This window comes from Eschrichtius robustus, chromosome 17, assembly GCF_028021215.1.
Source record: "Eschrichtius robustus isolate mEscRob2 chromosome 17, mEscRob2.pri, whole genome shotgun sequence".
Lineage (NCBI taxonomy): Eukaryota > Metazoa > Chordata > Mammalia > Artiodactyla > Eschrichtiidae > Eschrichtius > Eschrichtius robustus.
This window is the reverse complement of record NC_090840.1, coordinates 15,007,333-15,032,187: the sequence shown is the minus strand read 5'-3', so window position 1 is coordinate 15,032,187 and position 24,855 is coordinate 15,007,333. Positions and strand designations below refer to the sequence as shown.

The 24,855-nt window shown below is 40.1% G+C and overlaps 1 protein-coding gene across 5 annotated transcripts in view; it reads right to left on the bottom strand.

Moving 5' to 3' along the window:
* SULF1 (sulfatase 1) overlaps positions 1-24,855 on the bottom strand; it is a 160,926-nt gene that overhangs the window by 108,570 nt on the left and 27,501 nt on the right. For all 5 annotated transcript variants that reach the window (XM_068525459.1, XM_068525458.1, XM_068525456.1 and 2 more), the window contains exon 2: positions 17,805-17,899. The gene's annotated coding sequence lies outside the window, so the exon portion shown is untranslated. The remainder of the gene's footprint in view (positions 1-17,804; positions 17,900-24,855) is intronic.

Here is a 24,855-nt window from a genome sequence, read left to right as displayed (position 1 = left end):
TTGTACTTACAAACTTTCCAGTTCTTGGGAGGATCTGGCCAATTTGCATTCTGAACTTCCTTTTTTAAAATTTATTTTATTGAAGTATAGATAATTTACATCGTATTAATTTCTGCTGTACAGCAAAGTGATTCAGTTTTATATATATATATATATTCTTTTTCATATTCTTTTCCATTATGGTTTATCACAGGATATTGAATGTAGTTCCCTGTTATCTACAGTACAACCTTGTTGTTTACGTTATTAACTTCTAATCATTTTTCTGAAATATATTCTAACAAACAATAGAGCTGGAGTTATCAGCCACTGAAGGGTTTTAAGATATATGTACCAAGAGCTAAAGACCACTCATTACCCCTGTAAAGATGCAGTTTCTCTCAATCACACTGGCAGGGAGCTTCAGCTCACACCAGGCAGTCTTAGGGTCTTCTTAGAATGTAAGCTTCTGAGAACAGAGCCAACATGTTGGGTGTTGATGTTGGGTCACACCCAACATCAGATCCTGACAACATCCTGCACATGTAAGGTATGCATTGACATTTATCAAATGAATGAATAATTGAGATTTGCCATTTCAAGGGAAGTCCACAAAATCCTCTTCACATAGCATCAGCCACCTGGGAAACTCATTGCAATTTATAATTGCTATTTACAGTAAAGTATAAGCAAGATCCTAATTTATTAAAAACCCTCTACTTAACGTTCTTTCCCCATATGAATATTTCTTTCTCCCTACCTGATTTCCTAGAAGAGTGCAAGGAAGGTTTCTTCTGCTTTACTGATTTTTAAAACAAGTCACCTGGTGTCATCCTTGCCCTGAGTCACCGCAGGCAAAGACATGACTCATAAACACAAAAAGGAAAATTACTCCGGGGAACTTCTACCTGGCCATCTTTCTTGATTCCACTCCAACAAAAAACAGGATTTGTTTCCACTACAAAATGGAACTTACAACGGGATTAACAGTCAAGTGACTTAGTCCCACTGAGCACTTTCTGAGTATCTGTGGGCTCAGATTTGTATAGAATCTGACCAAGGTGCCATTCCTAACTTCCAGGAAATTTTTTTTCAAATATGCCTATGGCATCAAGAATGGAATATGGCTTAATGATGAAAATATAAAAATTTGATCATCTCCCCTGAGCCATCACCAGGATAAATACTATTACTTTTACAGGCATAAAATCGTATAGATGTCATCAAAATAAATTCACATCTGAATGATCTTTTGTTAAAGTAGGGAGAAGATGCAAAACCATAAAAAGGGGTAATAAAGCCAACGCTATACATATAAAGCACTATTCAGCGCCCTTCAGAGATTTCAGCTCTTTCTCCCAGCAAAGATACTTGGTTTATTATTGCCAGAAAGCAAGCCTAGACCATCTATGCTTAAATTGGATTCCTTCTTCCGTGCTTCTATTGTTTGGCACCTTTCTAAGGACTTTCTTGTTTATTTCACTGTAAATCAAGAAGCAGCAAGTTATGGGCATCTTGATGGTTTCTGGCAGGGGAAAGGGAAAAAATTCATTGTGGCAAAATGTCACTTTTTATGAAATGTAATGATTTATCCAGGTTCATGGGTAACTACGCTGTCTTTGAATAATATAATTCTGGAAAACTGAATGCAAATTTGGGTGTATCTTCTGACTGTTATGTTAAAACCTTTCTTAAAGTCTGCCAGCTCACCGGCCAGCTTGCCTGCACCTCTCTCTCCCTCTTCCTCCTTAAATTTGTGTGCTTTCTTATTTCTCATCATATGAAAAATTTCAGCTTGTGTTATTAGATTACATAGCCTACTACTTCCGTAGATTGACCCCAGGACATTCCTCATTTCCAAGTGATTTTAGCTTCTGCTTCACTCTCACCCTCCCCGTTATGACACTGTCTGAATTCTCGGAAATTTCAAAGTTCGTGATGTGAGCTTACCAGCTCCATAGCCTCTGCCTTTCTGGACCACCTCTCCTCTTACCCTAGCTACTCCCGGGGCCGATCTAGTCAATCCCAGCCCTTAGCAGTACCGGGCTAGTACTGTCACCTTCCTGTCGTCTCAGTTTCATGCCTCCTGCCCTCGGACGTGTCTTGTCTTTCCACGATGCCAACCCCAGCAATTCTCGACCCGGAGGGGCTTTTCAGTCCTTTGATCTGACCACTCTTTGACCAGCCCTTCCTCCCTTGACATCCTCACCCCCCTCCTAACTAGGTCAAGGTCATTTTACACAGTCATTATAATGAGTCTTTGCAAATACTCTCCACCCACTTCCTTCTCCATCACTTCACCATCCTTGCTTGGCGCACCAAAACCCTAGTGAAATCCAACTCCCTGCCTGCTCCTCATTTGTACCTGTGCAAATAAACGTGCCTAGAAAAAAAACGTGTCGCCCTGAACAGTCCCAAGTGCAGCCAGGCAACAACCCTTGCTCTCCCTCATCCAGGTGCTCTTCCATTCTCTGAGATGCCCTTCCAGTCACCTCCCCTCTCCTCACCCCCTCAGCGCTCCTCCTCCTTCACTCGAGCAGATCACCTCGGTTCGAACTTCACTCAAGAAATGGGAGCAACTGGAAGAGAACTTCCACAGGCTTCCCCCCACCCCAGTCCCCGAGTCTGCTCACCTACCAGCCTCTGCACCCCAATATCCTGCTTTCTCATCTATTCGAGTCAATGAATTATCTGTGCTCTCACTGTCTGAAGCCAGTTCTACACCTGCGTACTAGCTTCTACTTCTTCTCTCCTCTTCAAAAAAATCTTAGCGCCAGCAACGTTACCTTCTTTTGTTCAGATCATCATTCTTCCTCCCCAAATTACATCTTTCCCATAAGCATAGAAACATGCTGTTATTTCTTCCATCTTTTAAAAAACCTTCTTGTCTCTCATCAACTGCTGCCCCACATTCCTTTGCTCCGCTTGCAGCAAAGTCCTTGGGAGCGTTGCCATATTTCTGGCTTAGTTTTGCTTCTCCCGTTCTCTCTTACGCCTACTACAGTCAGGCTTTCTCTCCCTCTACTTCACCAGAGTTGCTCTCAGACTTGTTCCCAGTGACCGCCAAGGAGATCAACCCAACCATCAGTTCTCAGTCCTCATCATGCTGGACCTGCCATACCTAGTTATTCACTCTCCTCCCTGAAACACGGTCTTCATTCAGTTTCTAGGAAGCCAGCAACTCCTCTACCCTTTTTCTTTTCCCATTTCACTGGGTTCCTCCTCATTATCTTCTGTTAATCTGTCCTCTTCTCTTTGACCTCTTAATGTTGGAGTACCACAGAGGCAGAGGCTAGTCTTTTCTTCTTTCCTCTGTCTGTACTCACATCTTTGTTGATATGACGTTAATGACTTCCAAATGCAAACCTCTAATCCCAAATACAGACTCATAAACCCAACCACCTGCTGACTCAATGATACCTCCACTTGGAGGTCTAACAGACACTTTGAACTTGATTTCCAAAACTGAACTCCTGATCTTCCTCCCCAGAACTCTTCCAACTGTAGCCTTTCTGATTTCAATTAATGACAACTCTATCCTTTCAGTGGCTTTGGCTAAAACTTTTGAAGCATCCTTGATTCTTTTCTTCCCCACCCCTCCCAATACCACATTCAGTAAGTCAGGCAATACTGTTAACTCTGGCTTCCAAGATAGCTAGCATCTGACTACTTTTTACTACTTCCACTGCTATCACCAAATCGGAAGCACTCTTCTCTCTTTCAGTAGCCTTGTAATCAGTCTCTCCTTACCTTTGCCATCTGTAGTCTACTTCAACATGACAGATAGAGAGAGGCTTTTAAAATAGAAATGAGAATGTACTATCCTTTTGTACAAAATCCTGCAATGGCTTCCCTTTCATCCAGGGAAATAGCCAAAAGCCTTCTCATGGTTCACAGGTGAGGTGCTGATCTATTGTGACTGATTTGACCTCATTTTCTACCACTCTTCCGTTTCCTCACTCTATTTCCATCACCATGGTCTCACTGTGGTTCCTCTAATGTGTACGGATCTTGGGACTTTGCTGTAGCTCTTCTCTCTGTCTGGAATTCTCTTCCTCAAGATATCCGGTTGCTACTTCCTCACTATTTTCAAGTCTTGTTCCAATCTTACATCTCAATGACACTTTCCTTGTGAACCCTCCTTAACATTGCAACCTACACTGATTTCCAATTTTTGCTCGACTTCTCTTTTATTTCATAGTACTCACTACTTTCTAATATACTACATATATTTGACCTATGTATTATGTTTTGTTTTATTTTCTGTCTTCTGCCACTAAAATGTAAGATCCACAAATGTCAGGCTCTCAATACTTGACTCACCGAGAATTAAATGATGCATAAGTGAAGGAAGGAAGGAAGGAACAAAAGAAAAAGTGAATTAACCTGGTCTCACTGAGCTATTTATTTGAAAACCCTTTTGCTGAGACTTCAAAAGAAATTCTTTCCCTAAAGTGTTATGCCTGACAGTAAGAGCCTGTTATGGAGTCTGACTCGTTTCCCAGTTAGAATGGGTTCCAAGTAGCTGAGAAATTCTCCCTCACCTTCTACTAAAACAAGGTATAACTGTGCCTCAGCTGCTAGGACACACTCTGGGGACATTATAATAAGAGCTTTTTGGAAGACGGAACTAGGTGAGTGGCCTCATTTTAGGGTCTGATATAAAATCAAAACTCAGAGCAGGTTCATCGAAAGCCTGGCCAAGTTTCCTGTAAGCCTGGCTCACAGGGAAATAGAAACTAAGCTGACACATCATTTCAAATGGAAACTATGCAAAATTCAGTGGCTTTATGTGGTTTCAACCCCAAACCAGGTGGAACCTGAGGCTTTGGCAAAGGTTCACTTTAAATTCTTAACTGGGGAATGTAAATCAAGGGGGGAGGGAATGTTGGAGAAAAACAAACTGAAAGAAAACCTTCAGTTCTGAACAGTCCTGGAACCACAAACGTAAATCACTGTTCTGTAAACGTCATCTCACTCAGGCTTTAAACAAGTACGATCATTATTTTGAAAAAATTTCCCTCAACAATGAACCAGCTTTTATTATCTTATATTAGAATTTCAGGGCTCCTTCACACTCATGTGGAGATCAAATTATTATTTCCATCTGCTAGGTTGTGTAATCAAAGCATCAAGATGAAAAGGTGAGTTGCCGAAGGTAACTGGAAGAATGAACCAACGTCGCATTCACAGCTGAGTTCCTGGGCCTACAAAGCTGCTGCCTGTCATTGAAGGGAACCAGAGATATAGTCAAAAAGAAACAAAAGGAAATTTTTAAGAATCCCGTGCATCAAATGTGATTAAGTATTAAAAGGCTGTGGTTTTGATAATAGCAATATTGTATGAACCCTGAGTTGACCTATAAAGTAGGAATAATTTATCAGTAATGTGGTTTGTACACATGAGTGTGTGTGTGGGGTGTGTGTGTGTGTGTGTGTGTGTGTGTTTAGGACTGGAATAATTCTGAATTTTTGGGACCCTTTAAATAGTTAGGTAAAAGTATTCTAATTATAGGAAATTTCCCATGTCCAGAGATTTTAAGCATCATAGATTTTTAAAAGACTTCCACAAATCCTATATTCTTCCAGATACAGGTATTTCTTATATACAACCGCTTGTACAGGTGTTGTATTAAGGTTTCAGAGAGAAATCTTTAACCAGAAAATGCAGGACTTCTTTTCTGCCCAATTTGTGCAGTTGACCATAATTCTTCATTCATAAGTCTACTTTTTGATCACAGAAAGAAAGCTAGATAGACATCTGAAAGACCAACTCAATGTATCTTGCTATGTGAATGAAAAGCCATCAGAGTCCATGGCCATCAGAGACTAAGGTAAATGCAACTATAGTCTGGATATTTATAATCCTGGTATATACTTAGAGGCAGAAATCCCTGAAGGTACATAACTGCATTTGCCAACTTCATGAATGTTAAAAATAGCCACCACTAATTTTAATTCTAGAATAACTTGTCATGAGTGTCCTATAGGTATCTGAAAACGTGTGATTCCTATTTCTGGATACTGGCGTGTCACAGCTATAAGGAACCTTAAGTAATCTTAATGTAAGACTAGTTTACCCTAGCATTGATCTCTAGCTTATATGCACTCAGTTTGATAGATTTTTCTCTATTGCTTAAAAAAGCACATGTTACAGAAGCACTTATATATTTACATCAATGTCTCAACTAAATACAGAGACCCTAAATATTGTGGATCAGTTTAACAATAGCCATTCATTCTTTCATTCAATAGTATTTACTGCGCCTGCTATGTGCTAACTCCATGTTAGGCATTGAAGGAGACCCTCTTACTGCCTTGAAAGGTCTTATTGACTAGTAAGGAGAAAAGAAAAAAAAAAAAAAACAAAGTTTGAATACAAATATGGTGGGACTCCTATTTCCAGGTAAGATGGAGCAACTGGTATCACACTAATCCTTCTGCTGTAAACAGCCAGAAAACAAAGTATATGAAGCAACCATCTCAGACACTGGACAATAGGCTGTGATCTGTGAGAGAAGGGACACAAGTGAAGTATGTCCCACTAGAGACACTCTTCTGGACTATGGTACAAAGAGGGGGACCTTTGTACATGAAGAAATATTTGAAAAATTTCCAAATGTGTTAAAAAATGTAAACCCACAGATCCAAAGAGATCAACTAATCAAAAGCATGATAAATACAATGTGATGAATACCATAACAGAAATACACAAATGTAAACCTATGATAAATTTCAAATACATAATTTTCCTTGATCAATTTCTGCATATATTTTTCTCCTTCCTTCTGCACATCCACTTGGAGTATTCATCAACTCCTCCACTATCCTCTTACCAAGTGTCAAGATGACTGGAATATGTGGTGATGAGAAGGCGTGGAAGCAGAAGTAGACAATGAAAGCGTAGAATGAAAATATAGAGAAATTCTTTTCTATTCCCTCTTTGTTGTCCACAGCCTTCTTATTCACTAAATATTTTCTTCTCTTATTTTCTATTCATGCCTTACAATTAATTTACCCCAGTACTTACTGTTTAAAGCCCCCAGGCTCTCATATCCTCAACTCTCTCACTAGGCTTCTTCCATCAATGGTCCTTATGTTCATTTTGCCCCATCCATCGACCTACCTTTTAAGTGCCTCATGGTGAAACCCCATCTCCTTTCCCTCCCTCAAGCCTTTTCATCTCTCCTAAATCCTTTACTTGCTGGTTCTGAAATTTATGTGTCATTAGAATTTCAGGCCTGAATATTTCATCAGCGTTGGTTCACAAGAGAAGGAGGAATCTTTACTCTTTTTGCAAGGGCTGGGGAAGCAGTTAGGGGGTGATAAGCATAGACGAGAAGATGGATTTCTAGTAGTACAGCCTGTCACATGAAATGCCTTTTTCCTACCAAAATTTTAAACTTCATGCTTAGATTTCTAAGCAGGCCTGCTAAGGCATTTGTCCTTTAATAGATCTGTAAAAAATATGGCATCAATAATAATGTTACTGGATAATAGTATAATATAGACCAAACCACTGGTAGGCTGGTTTATAAATGATCATCTTTATTTACCATTGTCTCTTTGTAACCCGGGATCTGCCTGTATTTACAAACAACCATATCAACGAACGTTCCATCTCAGTGCTTGAGAAAATCTAGGGTCAGCCTGAGTAAAGGAAAAAAGTCAAAGTCACTTATGTTTTCATCCTGTATTCTTACTGCACCATTTTCCTGACAAACCTCAGATGAGAGGTACAATTCTCATCTGAGTAGTGATCCAATCCTTGGTAGGATACAGTAAAGGCATAATCTTGTAGAATCTGGTCATGTAATCTTAGAACTGGAAGTGAACACCTATATCATATCACAGATGAGGAAACAGAGGCCCAGAAAGATTAAGTGCCTTGCCCAAGGTCACACAGCCAGTTAGATATGCAGCTGGGACAAAGTCCAGGCCTCCTGAAACTTCCCCTTATACTGTCACCCTTTCAATATCTTTATAGACAACAACAAAAATACATTTTAGAACCCCCTCTTAGAAAACTTATTAAGAGTGTGTTTTACTATTTGTTTCTCAAATGTTAGGGTTTGCTGGAATCCTTTCTGTCTCTTTTTAGGAATATGGCTGAAATGAGGGCAGTTGGAAAGGAAGACTTGACTATAATTAGTGCATGGGTAGGCCGTCCCCTGGCCCAGCGACTGCTGCTGATCAAACACCACGTGGTGTCGTGGCTCTGCCTTTTTGCCTCATGGGAGTCACGGGGCTTTGTTCACATAAAATCACCTTGTTTCAGGCATCTGACCACCAATGTGGTTTTTCTGCTGTCTCCATCTTGTTATTTTTCGGCCATGAATGGCTGGACCATGAGGCTTGCAGCTGTCTCTGTAGTGTTCCTGTGTCCAAAGGGTTATGGTCCTTCAGAGTGATCCCTTGTAACAAGCTACTTTTAAAAGACATTGATGTGTGGCGAAGAGCTTTGGGGATTATTCATTCATTATTCCACGGGGTCCCTGCCTTTCATAACAACTCTGTATGTGCCTGGTATCTCTCACTAAACTCTACAGACAGATTTAGGTCACAGGCTCCTCCTCGATATTTAATTCTGGGTCTACTTGCATAGGAGCCTTTTAAATATTCAAATACTTAAGCAAATAGAAGAAAACTTGATAAATGAATTTTAAAATTTACTGCTAGGAACTGGCCCAGGCCAAAGCACGGCTGCCTCTTTTGGGTAATTCACAAAGCTCAATATAACCAGAAGTTTGCAACTTTGTTTTTTATATTAAAAAATGAGCATTTATTATACACTCAACTGTATGCAAAGTGCTGTGCTAAATGCATAAGAAATGGAAAGATGATAGGATTCCAGTCTCAAAAAGCACACACTCCAATGTGAGGCAGAGACAGGTAAATGACAGTACAGTACAAACAAAATTTCAATAATATGAACTGTAATTAAAGTATGAAGTCCCCAGGCTTCTCAGATTCATGCTATCTGTGTGGCCCTGGGGTTGGTGCTTTCCACACACCTTCTCTCTGAGTCCCTCACAATAACGTTATGAGCTAAATGCTCTTTTCCACACTTTACTGAAAGGCACCAAGAGGATCAAAAAGCTATGCCCACAAGGTCGGAAATGGTGGACTATCTCCATGGACATTTCTTCCCTCATACCAGTGGTCCTCGGGGGGCCTTAAAAAGGTTCAGACTTGGTTCTGCACACCATGGGCAGCCACTGCACTGCTGTTGATGCCACGATAATGATCACCTTTAATTTTCACTTGGGAGATGATGAAGATGGCACGAACAATACTTGCTCACAAAGCACTTTTCTACCCCTTCTTCGGTGCCGTGGGGACTTGCCCACTCTTGGCACCCCTATATACTTAATGGTGGAGAAGGAAAAGTGGAAAAACCAAATGTCAAGTTTATTATTTTAAGATCCTGCAGCAACATTCAATATGCAGTTAGAATTTTGAATTTTATATAAAATTTTTTTTCAGAAGTATAAAATGCAGGCAGAATGAGTGCTCTCCATTGTGTGAAAACTCTCCCAAATATTGAGGAAACCACTCTTCATCATTCTCTAAGGATTTTTTTTTTCTCTCCTTTCAACAAGGGAATCTTATTAATGGCACAAACAGAAGAGCAGGATACAGTACAGTTGTCAACCTGAAGCTTTGAAATTCCATCGTCATTTAAATAGTGACAGTTATAAAAAAAATCATCAACTATATAATTTACAAACAGAGGATTGAGAAAGTTTTCCTGAGGCAAATCCATCTTACACTTTTGTGGATCTCTGCGTCCAGCTCTGTGGAGCCGCACTGAGGCAGGGTCTACACCAAAGAAGAAGTATCCAGCCTCTTTGAGGATCAGAATCCCAGCCCACTGAATCATTAGAGCCTCCAAATGGAGAATCTTTGTATGGAATTTTAGTAATAATTAGTTTTTATTTGTTCATATATGCCAAATCATGGTTGGCTGGGGGAAAAAGCTGAGGCTGAGGCTAAGGCTAAGCAAGTCTAAAGGGAAATCAGAAATTAAAAAATTAAACACTGGTTTAAAACAAGTTTTCCATATGGATGCTGATAATATACTCCCAAAGCACTTTCCCATTCACCGTGTCATTTGACTTTCTCAACAACTGTTACAAGTGAACCAATGTAGATTTTAGGTGTGTAAGCGTAAGGTATCATTTTTGATATTATTTGTAAGGCAAATAATATGTACATGTGCTACTTCTGACCAGCACCAATTTCCACAAGGTGGGCGCTGTGGCCCGTGACTGGTTTCTATATAGTGCCTGTGTGCGTGTGTGTGTGTGTGTGTGTGTGTGTGTGTGTGTGTGTGTGGTGTGTATGGTGTGTATTTAAGTGTATGGAGCTATGAGCAGACTAACGTTATGGGAACTTATCTACTTTGTGCATTTCTGGATTTAAAAAATTTTCACAAATAATAATAATAGTTAACTTGCACAAAGCACTTCACTGAGTGTGAGGCATTGTTCTAAGCCCTTTATGCATATGGAGTCATCTAATTCTCTAAACAGAGAAACAAAGTCAGTATTATTACTGGCCCCCAGTTTTCAGATAAGGACACTGAGACACAAAGAAATTAAGCTACACAGTTAACCAACGGCATAGCAGAGATTCAGACCCAACAGTCTGGCTCCCAAATCTGTGCTTCTAGCCATTACTCTACACTTCTCTCTTGCACCACTATAAATTAGAAAAAGAGAGTTTTCTATTTTAAGAAGAGAAGATCACCTTTGCTGGTGATAACACTCGAACTTCTCCCAAAGACTCTTTTCACGTGACTCTAACACACATCACTGTGTACATTTTCAGACACCCATGAAGGCCAATAGCTCAGCCTAGTGATTACCAGGTAGATGATGCATGGTCTTGCTGTCTCAACAGGAGCCCGGAAGAAAAAAAAAATCAATGTTTCGATAGTCCGAATTATTGTCTGTCACATATAGGAGTTGGTTGTCACTGGAACAGTTATTCATACATACATACACCAGTCATACCACACAAACTCTGTTTTAATATTTCCATAGCTAGAGAGAAAGTTCTTTACACTAAGATGGACTTCCAAACCAGAAATGTAAATTACATTCCTCTCCTTTCACCCAGAAGCGACGTTTCAGCCCTTACAAACTACGAAGCTGCTACTGTATCTGACATTTGAAAGAAATTCCTCTATAAATCGATGCTTAGGGGTGGAAAAAACAACCAGACAATTGAATATTTCCCTAAGAGAAAGGCAGTCTTGTGACAAGCACTGATAGAGGGCAGAAGGATGTCATTTTTTCTCTCTGGCCTCTGTCTGGGGGATATGCAGGTGATGGCAATTTCTTGATCCATTTGAGTGCCAACAGGAGCCAATCAACAAGATCTTGAAAGCAATAGCCCCTCTCCCCGGTGAGTTGATCGTACACATCTTTTTCCTAATCATAAAGATTACTTGGAATCAATCGTTAACCTGAATTCCAACAACTACAAGCGTATAACACAGTAGGAGCTATTTTTTTTCACTCTTATTTTTAATGCTTCAACCAGTAAAGGTATTTCATTTTGAAGCTTTTCTTAAAAAATGCACTGACTACATAGTTATAATCCAAGTGATTCTACAGCCTTCCATCTGTGCCAAGCATTTTTGAATTTTTGCCAGCTATCAAAAATACACATTGGGATTAGTTTACTGGCAGAGATATAAAACTAAAAGAATAATGAGGGAGAAATAAGGTGCTGGGAATAGCACAGTCTGATGGGAACTAATGATTACCACACAACACCTTAGCCTTTTAATATTATAATAACAATAGGTTGTGTTTGAGCGGCTCTAAACACCTGCTCCCTCCAAAGGTACTTTTACATCCTTTATCTTCTATTTACGACAGCCCAGTGAGGGAAGGGGGATGAGTATATGCTAACTGGTAGAAAAGTACATAGTAAACAAAATACCTATAATTAGAATCAACTTTCAATGCAGGGTTCTTTGGACAGCAGAATTTTGCGACTAGTTATATTTTGATATACTTATCATCGGGAGAGGTATTCTGAGTATCTATATCCCGTGCGGCACAGCACTGATGCGCTGAAAGGCTGCTCGTTCTCTCACGACCACTGTCCATTGCTGAGTGTCATCAAGTCTGGCCAGACCAGACTCCTATGAATATTGTAGGATGGATTTAACCTGCTGGAGCATTCTTACTTCACATAATAACCAAATACATTTTAATGCAGAAAATGCATCCAACCTTTTCTTGGTAAAACTGTACAAGCAAATAATTTAAAAATTAATTTTATGGTAAATCCATTGTAAGAAGCCATGCCTGATCTACTTGCTTAGTAAATAGTGGATTTGCTTAAACACTTGTATTTTAGCTGCCATTGTCAACTGGCTATCAATAATGGACTCAAGATTTCTTTTAAAGACTACTAGAAAATAAACAGAGAAGAAAATTCAACACTGTCCTGAAAACTAGGGAACTTCTGATGGCGCCGACCATTTGTTTGGAAATATTTTGGTTATTTTAAAATTTTTAAATAATTATTCTTTCTCAAAGGTCCTGCAGCCTAACTACCTTCCACATAAAAAGAAGGGAAGCAGAAATCACTGCAGTTCATGTTAGAATCTGCCCAAATTAGGACTCCTTCAAAATGTGCCTCTTTCCATTTTGATAGCCACAACCCACAGCAGTTTCAAAACACTTTTGTGGCATATACATCACCATTCCCTACACCCTCACCACACAAGATTCTCTAGTCATCAGAGCAAAAACATAAGACAAATATGAATTCCCACTGTAATCCAATTTTACTTTTACATCTTTGTATACTCTACAAGAGAGAGAAAGACCTTGTCCCTAAATACGTATATGCACCCGAAGACCAGTGGTTTACCAAAATTGATCATTTAGTTTTACAAATTCTCTGAACCACAGATGCCAGTGTAAAAAGGCCGCAATGTTTCAGTTCTATTACAAATATGCGGCAAAAATATCCTTAAAAAAAAGGCCTCAGTCAATGACTTATTTGTTTTAAGCCCTATTAATGCAATACAACAGAATCTTAATAACAGGATCTGACCCTACCATGTAATTATTCCAGGGATAACTTCTTAGAAAATCTAACCTTCATTTGTAATTGTGATGCCCTCTTGTGAAATCTAAGCAGATGAATGAGGTTAAATCAGGACACTATTGAGAGAAGGAATCTAAAATTGAATGTATCTGCCACCAGTGGCACTAGGCACTTGAGATCGCCACAGATCAAATGCTTCCTCTGTAAGCAGAATTAATCAGTCCTAAAAATGTCTTAACGTGGTACAAGGCAGTATTTCTTTTCAGGAAGTGCCAACTTTCTACTGAGAAATAGATTCCGTCTTAACTTCAGAACACCCTTCAAAATTACCCTACCAAAAAGGCACCAATTTAAGATATTTGGCCTGACACCAAGTTGTGTAGTTACACTCTGCTTCTTAAAATTCACTGTGTTGTAAGAATCCGAACACTCTGTCCTAAACTGTGGCTCAGTGATCTTAAAAAATGTTGTGAACCTAGTGTGGGCCATTTTTCAGCACTGGATGAAATGATTCTGCCCTTTTTATCTGTCTTCAAGATGTCTTGGGGGATATCTTAATGTGAGCAGGGTCCTTAGACCCCTCCTAAGAAGCATGACCACAAAGTAATCCCTTGTAACACACGGGTCTGGGCAGAGAACAAGACCATTGTGTGTGACCTGATTTCATTTCAGTGAAATGTCCCAGTAAAGAATGACATCATCCCATTCTTTTTCTTGATCTCCACTTGTGACCGTCCCCCCGCACTCATCATAATTAAACTGCTTCCCCCCTCCCATTCCCTATTCCTCATCCCCACGGGCATTGCTATTTTCTTCTGAACTTCCTGCCTGAATGTTTCATTAGGGCAAGAGCAAAGGCTTTTCCTCTGGTCCGTCAACACTGCTGGAGTTTGCTTCTTGGCTGCATGAGACAAAGCATTACTCTGATGGCAGCCAGAGCAGACTGAGAGGGTCATCTGCTGGGACGGGTCTCAGTCAGCTGGGAATGGAGAGCAGCCAGTTGAAGATGGCCCGCCTGACGGGCAAAATGTTTCTCATCCCACTGGAGTTGGGTTTTCTTTAAACACAAACTCATTGGCTTGGAGGAGGTATTGTCTAAACAGATCCATTTAACTATGTGCATACCATGTGTGCACATTTGTATACTTGTATGAACTAACACTTGCTTTATCACATAGATTCAGACTGCAAGACTCACATGTGAAAGTATTTCATTTCAGACAGATGGAAAGATGATGCAGGAGAAGACCCTAGTTTAAAAACTGGCATGAGAATGCAACCAAATCGAATTGCTGTGTGAAGGAAGGCAGTGACTGTGGTGTTTTGAGTATAAACCGTTTTGATAGAAAGGTAGGTGAAAAAAAAATCCAGATAAAATTGTCTGTTCTCCAAGGTTCCAACTATGTAAACTATTAGGTAGTACCATATAAAATTACTGCCTTTGTAGGTCAAAAATAGTTAAATAGGAGTAATTTTCTAAGATTCCACCTAGCAAATTTTCATATAGAAAAGATGTATGGGCTTGGGTTAAGGGTGTGTGTTTTTTTAACTTTAAAAAAAGTTCCTATTAGGTAGCAATTATATTGTTTTTTACAACAAATACATGATTTTAACAGACATTGGGATTCTGTGTAATAAATTGCCTTCTTTGATGAGAAATGTTAAGAGTGGTCACAAGAGTCTGCTTCTTAGCACGCCCCAATTCAGCTTTTTATACTCTGCACCAAGTTACATGTCCTTGGATACCAAGACGAGGATAATGTTAGTGGTTTTTAGGGTCCACATCTGAAACTGATGCTTGGAAAAGACATTGCTTACTATTACAGTCTACGGACAATTTTTAAAAAATATTTAAATTCAAATTAAGGTATTGAGTATAACTTAAATAATTAAAGTAATAAAAATAAATAAAGTCCCAGGGAGGCACAGTTAAGGCATGCTTATAACATTTTCCATCTCCAAAAAGCAACAACAGGGCTAGGAAAGGTCTTAATTGCCTTACAAACAACATAGTCGCTGTTCTAAGTTATCCCATCTGTGTGCACCAAACCCTGTCTGACAGTGCGGTTTTTGAATCCAGAAGGTACAATAGCGGCCATTCAGATTTTGGCAGGTGTATTTCAAGCCGAAAACCAAGCTCCACAAAACATAACGGTCTGTTCCACAGGTGTGAACATTTTTGATGAGAGCTCTCAAAATCTCCCCCAAGCTGTGAAGTTTAATTGTCCTTTTGGTGTCTTATTATACATGAATACAACCTATCTCTCCTTGGAACAAGAGAGAATCTTCTGGCAATCGAACAGCCAGGAGACGCTTGGGAAGCTTCTGAGATTTGCGTATAACATCTCCTGGTTCTGTTTCTTGCGTTATGTATTTTGGAGGTGATGCCAAGTTCACTGAACTGCAGGTAAGCAGTTCTTAAAGCTGGAAAAATATTAACTGAAAGGACTTTATACCCCAATGACACGAGCAGAGAGGCAATCAAAAATGCACAGGGCAGGGGCTTCCCTGGTGGCGCAGTGGTTAGGAGTCTGCCTGCCAATGCAGGGGACACGGGTTCGAACCCTGGTCTGGGAGGATCCCACATGCCGCGGAGCAACTAAGCCCGTGAGCCACAACTACTGAGCCTGCGCTTCTGGAGCCTGTGCTCCGCAACAAGGGAGGCCACGTTAGTGAGAGGCCCGCGCATCGCGATGAAGAGTGGCCCCCACTTGCCGCAACTGGAGAAAGCCCTCGCACAGAAACGAAGACCCAACACAGCCAAAAGTAGATAAATAAATAAATAAATTTATAAAAAAAAATGCACAGGGCAGCATTTTGAAACCCTAAGACTCATTAAAATGGTCCTACTTTCTAAACCTGCCTGTCTGAGCACATACAGAAAGGACCCATTTCTTTCTACAAAATTTGCCAGCTGGGAGAACTGTGGCTATGTGAATACAGGTGTAGTGGTGGGAAGGGGCTCAGCCAGCTATCTAGTCCAGCTCAAATGATGGATGAGGAAGGGCAGAGATCTCTGAAACTGGCAGCTGGTCAGACGTTGAATTTGAATTTTCCAGTCCAAAGAGAGAAAAAAGCAGACCGGAGCCAGCTCTAACAGGGGTTCCACAGATTTTTAGGAAATAAGTGTCATGTATGTTAAATTTGGGCAAATGATTCTGATTTCATCCAGTATTAAAGTAAACGCATTTCTATTTTCTCATAATAAGGATAGGCTGAGAATCGAAAGGATATAATATTGATACTTAAAGGGGTGAAATGACTCATTAGAGGGAGAAAAGTGTGACATGAAAGATTAGTGACCAGATAATAAACAACATGGCATCCCAGAAAAGTGGCTTCTTCATAGCACAAGAGAAACTAAGACAGATGCTTTGAGAAATCAGGTCTTCAGCGACCTCTTGGGAAGATATAGGGTGTCCTCCAGTATTAAGGGTTTCCAGCCTCTTCTATAGTTAATTTTTGAATGACATGATACCCAAGGGCAACATGTTTCTTTCTTACAGAAAAATTGATGCATTGGACCAGAGGTTCACAAGGAAAAGGTTTGGCAAACTGACTCAAGACGGTGAAGCAGTCTTAAGAAGTCACAGTTCTACTGTTTACTGAACTTATTCCTAAGCAGATATCTTTTTCAGTTTGTTTTGGAATATTTTCCTCTCCCGTTTGGAGTTTCAAAGTAAGGAGACCTAAACTTCAACTTGTCTTCTCTTACTGTTGATTTAGCTTGGGAATAACCAGCATCCAATACCTTACTGGTGAGATCCCAGACCACCTGCCAACAAAGCTCTGAGAATTAGAGAAAAACTGCCAGCACTCATGATGAACCCCAAGGAATGAACCCCAAGCTCCCAGACATTTCCAGCCATTTCCCTTCTTCACTTGCCATTTGTAGTATGAGGACAAAATGTTTAATTCTATAAGTATTAGAAAGAGAAGCTGCAGAAATCAACCCTCAAAAGACAAACCTGAAATTCAGGTCAGACTTGAAGATTTTGTTTTGTTTTGTTCTGTTTGTGTGAGGTTCATGAGCTTTTTGGTGATTAAAGGACTTATTCCAAGTCAGCCTGGGCTAACACAAGACTTAGAATGAAAATCAAGCAAAGGGCAACGATTTTGAAGGGCTGCAAAAACCAAGAGGAACTCAACAGTTTCCATGGTGTTAGTTTTCAATGAGGGTGGAAACAACTTTCAAAGTTGACATCTGAGCAAAGACTCATGGTGTGGGGTATAAACTCGTATGTACCAACACCCTCAGGGATGTTTTCGCAGCCAAGGTTGTGCTGCTGAGATGGGTCTCCATGGCCTGCCCTGGGTCCCACTGCACTCTTGGCACCAGCGTATGTGGCCAAGGCAAGAAACTGTGAGGTCAAGCTGTGAACAACACAGGTGACATCTGTAGTTTTCATGCCTGAAACTGTGGATGACTGCACATAGCTGGCCTACCATTAACAACCCCTCTAATTCCCCTGAGCTTCCTGAGTATCTCATGACATGTTAATAAAGTTACATGATTCTTCAGATGCTTCTTCTGCCATTCCTGGAGACGAATTTCAAGAAATGGCTCTGCCTTTCAGCTCTCTCAGCCAAGAAGGAGGAGAACGCTACAGGAAGGGGTGGGACTATTGACTCCTGAGTTTCTGATAATTCCCCACCTGTGACACATTCCCCTCTTCAAGTGACATGGAGTACCCAGGTTTAATTAGTGCCTTGGTTTAATTAATCGAGACCAATATTTGATATGAGTACCTTTGAAGATTTTCTGCAATTATTCTGTCTTGGAGAATCTGCATGTCATTTGCCAAATTCACCTTCCTCAGATGGTGATGTCTGGCCGTCAGCACCTATGATGGAAGAAAGCAAAAGTGCCATCAGTTGCATTTCATCAGTGATTTATCTTTCAGATGTTGCCCTTTCACACCTTCAAAGGAGGACATCATTAGGAATAGCATTCTTCAAATTTCATCCAGACTGAGTTTCTCTTTTTTTTTTAAGTTTGTTTTTTTATGTGGACCATTTTTAACGTCTTTATTGAATTTGTTACAATATTGTTTCAGTTTTACGTTTTGGTTTTTTGGCCCTGAAGCATGTGAGATCTTAGCTCCCTGACCAGGGATTGAACATGCACCCCCTGCATTGGAAGGCGAAGTCTTAACCCCTGCACCGCCAGGGAAGTCCCCAGACTAAGGGTGATTCTTAAAATCACTCCAAGAGATTCTGAAGTATTGTGGGTCATTCAATCCTTTTACAGAAGTTTCCATTTGACTTTCTCTTCATCAAGGGAGAGACTTTCCATTAGATTCATTTCATATTATTCTCTAACTGGATTTCGTAAGGCCAATAAAGAAGAGTTTCTTTTTAAAGGTTTACAAAATGTTCCAAGTTTAAAAGTTGAATGACGTCTAATTTCAGGTTCTGAGACCTATTTTAGAGGAAAACATGCAGAATCATGAAATCTTCTAAAGTGACTGCAAGCTACTATTTGATGAGTAGCAAAGTAAGCATTTTCAAGTGGTTAAATTTGTTTCTATTCTGCATTTATGACAGTTGAAATATGTAAGTGACTAAAATCAACTTCGGTACTTTGAATAAGAGGAAAAACCCATTTTAATGCATTAAGTATCTGATGAAGCAATCTTGCTGACATGAAGAGCACATTTAACATATGCATGCTATATATAAGTGCAGATACGATATATAAATTAGAAGAGGAAAGATATATAGTAGCTATATCTTATAAGAATATACAAGCTATAAGACAAACTAGAAGAATAGGAAAACAACACACACTATTTCACAACTCCAAATTTCCTTTACATTTAAAAAATATTTCTCTTGCCTGTGTAATACTAAGACATTTCACGTGGAGCCCTACCTCTTCACTAGTGAATATTCTCAGAGGTAATGGATGTAGATTATTTCAATACAATAGACCTGGAATCTCTTCTTGTTCTGAACTGGCCCTGGTGATTCAGGTTAAATGTGGACAGTCCCAGGTCCTCTGCTCTGTTCTGGAAGCTTCACTCTTAGGGAGATTGTTGTGGTAGGACCTCCCTGCAGCTGGCCGCCTGCTGCAGGACTCTTCCTCCCATGCCACCCTTACCCTTATCACGTCTCTTTCTGTTCCCCGCAGATCAACTCTTCCGCCCATTTCCGCCACCCCCTGTCATCTGACACACCCAACCCAGTCAGCTTTTGACCACGCCCCTGTGCTTCTCATCCTGGAAGTTGGTGAGTTCTAGAAGAACTTTTCTATCCTCTGATAACATTATAAATTATTATAAGCATCACGCAGATCTCCACTTTTTATATATGTTCCGGGAAGACATATAAATGTTTATGTTTATAATCATGCATGGCACCCTGTGATCTTCCAAAGTAAAAGTTTACATTTGAATGTGAGGCTACAAGTATCTGGCTGTAGTCACGCTGGATTATAGCCTAACGTCAAACTACAGCATCCTTTCTCTGTTATTCGGAATCTACTACTGGGAGCAGCGTGAATTCCAGGCTACAGAATCCATTGGCTATTTTGACCTTGACCGAGTTACTTCATTTCTCTATGCCTCAGTATCTTCCTCTGAAAAATGAGGATTAAAAATTGTTATCTATTCCATAGGGTTGACGTGAGGATTACATGCAAACATCCACGTAAGAAATTTAGAAGCATAAGTGGCCAAGAAACACCAGCGATCATTATTACCGGCACTGAATTTTTTCTTTTTTTTTTTTAAGGGAAGCTCCAAGGGGGCTTTTTTTTTTTAAAGGATATTATCTATTTGTTTATTTATTTTTTATTCTTATTTTTGGCTGCGTTGGGTCTTCGTTTCTCTGCAAGGGCTTTCTCTAGTTGCGGCAAGCGGGGGCCACTCTTCATCGCGGTGCGCAGGCCTCTCACTATCGCGGCCTCTCTTGTTGCGGAGCACAGGCTCCAGACGCGCAGGCTCAGTAGTTGCGACTCACGGGCCTAGTTGCTTCGCGGCATGTGGGATCTTCCCAGACCAGGGCTCGAACCCGTGTCCCCGGCATTAACAGACAGACTCTCAACCACTGCGCCACCAGGGAAGCCCTGAATTTTTTTTAAGCCAGTAATAAAGATACAACTTCCCTTGCAGTAGTAATTTGCAATCAAAAGACATTTGCATGGAATGAGACCAGGGTTTTCATCCATTTTATAAACGGAGACTTTGCTTTGTCATCATTAAAATGATAATGTGCAGGAGAATAGCGTAATAATTTAGAGCTATAGGCTATTAAAGAAAGAACAGAGGCGGGTATTTATACCTGCTTGATAAGCATACGCTTGTGAGAGTCAAATACTCCTGCTGTGCTGAATGAAGTTTTATTTGCCAAGAGAGAGTGAGGCGATAGGATGACTGAACCACCACGGGTTTTAGTTCCATAATCTCGACACCAGCAGATGGAGTGCCTGGATCCTTTCTGCCTTTAAATGTGCCAACTTGTAATAATTCACTATAAATAGAGTACGAAATGTGCAATGGAAAATTTTAATTAAAATATTTATCTCTCTTTTCTTTTTTACAATTTCATTAATGAACACTGGTTAAAACAAATTTATTCTTTAGTTTCAGCAAAACAGCATCATTTGGCAAATAAAACCAATATTACTAATTTTAACCAATTAATTTGATTCCAACCAACAGAATACTATTGGTTTATGGTTTTGTTTATCTTTAATTAGCAATCTGTTTTGGATTTTCAATGATGTAAGTGTAATTATATTATTGTGGATTTATAGTTATATAAATATAATTAAAGTAATTTATACCTAGTTTTGGCAGGGGGTGCCTATTTCAGTAACGGTTTAGTAGATAATGATGGAAATCAGTACCAGGGCTCAAGTCCATTGCTCAGGTTGACAAGTGCTGCTGGAGAGCACCCATCAGCCTGGCTTCCTTGGGGTCCGAGCCACGAGACCCTCTCCATGCTTTCATTTCTGCTAGAAGAGTTTACCTTTATTCCCTCCACATATGAAAATTCTAAGCACCCCTCTGGGATCAGCTGACCACCTCAATTCTCATTTATCTCTCTCCCCAGAACACTTACAACACTTAAAATCTGTACTACACGATGTAGCATCTAGTGAGAGGGTCTCCACTGCTGCCTAGACGGGGGAAGGTCTCGTCTCTCTGGTCAGGTTTTCAGATTCTGAAGTGTGAGAGTTGTACTTGGGACTCTGTCTACATTTTATGCTCTAATCACAACGTGGCCCCAGAACACCTTGCACTGATTGAGCATTGCAGTGTAGTCAGGATCTGAGTCACTCATTGACACTTGGGTTGTCTGGGAGTTTATTCAAGTTTTGGTCAAGTGTATCTAATCTGAGACCCTGAACGGCTCCTGTAGCAAGAATAAACGAGCAGCCCACGGGCCACACAAACTTGAATGGAACAGGGAACCACTGGCCCAGCTTTGGGTCATTTTCTCCTTCCTTTTTCTTAAGCCAGACCTATCATATTTTCTGCAAGCAATGACTCGGCCTAGGGCTCAGATGTATATATGTGTGTGTGTCTGGAGTGAACTCACATGAGTCTCAATTTCTCTGCTTGTAAAATAAAAGGGAAGATTGGAAGACCTCCAAAATCACTTCCTGCTCTAAAATTCTATAAAATGTTGGCACATGTGCCCATTAATTTGACATTAACATCCACAAATAAGTGTGGGTGTGCCCCAGAATTTCACCTGCTGATAATATGTCGGGAAGTTAAGTTTGATGGTTTAAGAGCTGTGCTTTGAAAAGTTTGGTTTGGCTTCTCTCTCTGTATTAGTGTGTTATTGTCTTAGCACTTAGGAATCCATGCTGGAAAGCAAGTAGATGATTGAACTGAGCTCTCCTGGCTTTCTCAGTTGTTCAGAAACTGAGCTGCATTTCCTGGCTCTCAAACTTTGTGAACTCATCAGATTTTGCTGCAGAGAAATGTCATTAAAATAACAGTCCCCGGTGGAAAACACTAGCACCATTCATAGTTAGTGAAATGCTGAAACAGTAACTGATATTTTAAAACTATGGATTGGAGGCATTTCTTTATACTGTACACATACATGTGTTTAGATAGATGTGTAAAAGAAATGTTTGTTTTTTTCTTAAGCAGTTGTCCTTTAATTGTCTCCTAAAAGTGACTTTAGTCCTGTTGCAGAAATGCATTCTGTCTCTCCTCCCTTCACCTTGGAAAGTAATAACCGGTTCCAAACTGCTTTCCCTAAGGAGTTGCTGGAAGGTCCAAAATGTCCTCATTAGAAAGCTTACACCGAGCCACACAAATCTTGCCATTGTGGATGGTGTACGCATGTGGGACTATTACTTCATGCACAGTGACATGAGACCAGAAAACACGTGAACAGGAAGCCAAACCCGAGAGAGTTGGGGAGCTTCCAGCTTTCCATAGAGCACAGAAATGAAGCAAAATTCAGCAATATTCTGGACTCAGGTGTCTGGGGGACAGAACAGCTGCACCCCAGCCCTCTTCAAACACTGCATAGGAGAGTACAGTGGCTCAGGCAGTACCCAGCCTGGACTCAGTCATTACGCCGGCAAACCCAAAAAGATTGTGAAGTTGTAGCCCTTGCTTAGGATGCCAAGACTTTAAATGGCTTGAGTAACCTAAAAGTAGAATGGCCAGCACCATATATGGAAGCTGTATACTCTTCATCCTTTCAATCATGCTAATGGGAATTCCCTCCAATATATCTTACTCCTTCTTTAAAGAATAAACTTTCCCATGATACACGCTCACCCTATTCTAAAGTATATATTTGGTGATTATTTTGTATAACTGAGATAGTAACAGTTCTTTTCTGGGTCTCTTCTTTCTTTTTTTTTTTTTTATTGTGGAAGCATTTTTAGCAAAAATAGAAACCTCTTCATCATCTCAAAAACCAAAGATAATCTCTTAAGTTTGGGGAATTTGAAGTGAGCCATCAGAAGCCAGATGGAATTCAGATTACAATCAAATACTCTGTTTCTGATGAGTGATAAAACTCTTTATATTTAGAGGTGACAAGAGCTTCTTAAATCTGCTTTTAAATGTGTTGATACAGTTTACCTTCCAGGAGGAAATATTATACGACTTTGTGAGACCAGCCATGAAGGCTGGGGCTCAGCCCCTTTCGTAATAAATGGTATTTGCTCTGAAGTGTTCAGGTGGGGTTGAGAGCTCTGAAATCCAGGAAATCTGATAGAGGCTTTGCCATAGAAGATGTGAAAGGGTATAAGAAAACTAAGGTTATCAAGTAATCAGACCTCAGCTTCCTGTCTGCTAATTAGATCGTTTTCTATTCATTCTAAATGTTAAGATTCTTTCCGTTGTTATCTTTAAAAAACTCACAAACGTGACCTACGTCTCCTTTCCAGTTACCCACCATTCAAGTCAATGGGAAGAATTTCCTGCTCAGCCTGAAGAAGAAGGAAATGTTTGTGGGGTACGTCATGCCCAGGTAAGAAATCACCTCCTTTGCTTTAGTCTTAGAAGTTTCCTCTTTTACTCTAGTCTCTGAGTGGGCCCCCAATTCAAGGGAAGTGAAAAAACCCTGCTAAAGAAAGAGCTGCTTCTTGATGAATAAGTATAAATTCTTCATGAGTATGTGTTCTTTATGAATAAGTATTCTACTTGCCCACGGATCTTTTTCCCAGTCTCCGCTCATTTCTGAAGGCTCAGAGGATATACATATTTCTCTTTTTGAGGGTATACAAAGTTATTGGCAAGACTGCTCTGGACATGGCCTTCCTGTTGAAAAGTGAATGGGAAACAATCCACTCAACAGCGGGGATACGAGATGAAAGCTCAGAGCCCCATGAGCCCAGAGACTGACATTTCTTGGGGGAGCTAGCTGAGCATAATGGGGAGAGCCCGGTTTTTATGTTTCTTCTCTAAACTTCTAAGATAAATCTGGCAATTTTATACTTTTTAAAAACCACTTTTTACATATAAGCAATATCATTTGTATCATTTTTTTAGATTCCACATATAAGCGATATCATGTGGAATCTATAAACAACGATACAAATGGAATTATTTACAAAACAGAAACAGACTCACAGACATAGAAAACAAATTTATGGTTACCAAAGGGGAAAGGGGCGGAGGAGGGATAAATTAGGAGTTTGGGATTAACATATACACACTACTATTTATAAAATAGATAACCAACAGGGACCTACTAGCGCAGGGAACTATACTCAGTATCTTGTAATAACCTATAATGGAAAAGAATCTGAAAAAGAATATATATATGTACGAATCACTTTGCTGTACACCCGAAACTAACACAACATGGTAAAACCAGCAAACAAACAAAACCAATACCACTTATGTAAAAAAAAGATTAAACAAAAACCAACTTTTATTTTTTGGCTGCACCATGCGGCACATGGGATCTTAGTTCCCCAACCAGGGATCGGAACCCACGCCCCCTGCATCGGAAGCCCAGAGTCTTAACCACTGGACTGCCAGGGAAGTCCCCAAAACTGAATTTTTATTTTACTTAATGTTGTAGTTTAACCTCTCAAGCCAGCATTACCCCAACTAACTCAATTTCCTTCTATGAACTTGTACCTCTTCTTGTTTTATGGTATTCTATTATAGCTACCCGGTTGACCAAGCTTAAAACTAATATTATAGACATTTCCTTTGTCTTCATTCCTTCATTCAGTCCTCAAGTTGAGAATGTTCCACCTTCTAAATATCTCTGGAATCTGTGCCCTGTTGTCTACCTACACTGCTCAGGCCCTCAGCATTTCTCACTTGTTTACAACAGCAGTCTTTTAATCGGTCTCCTAGTT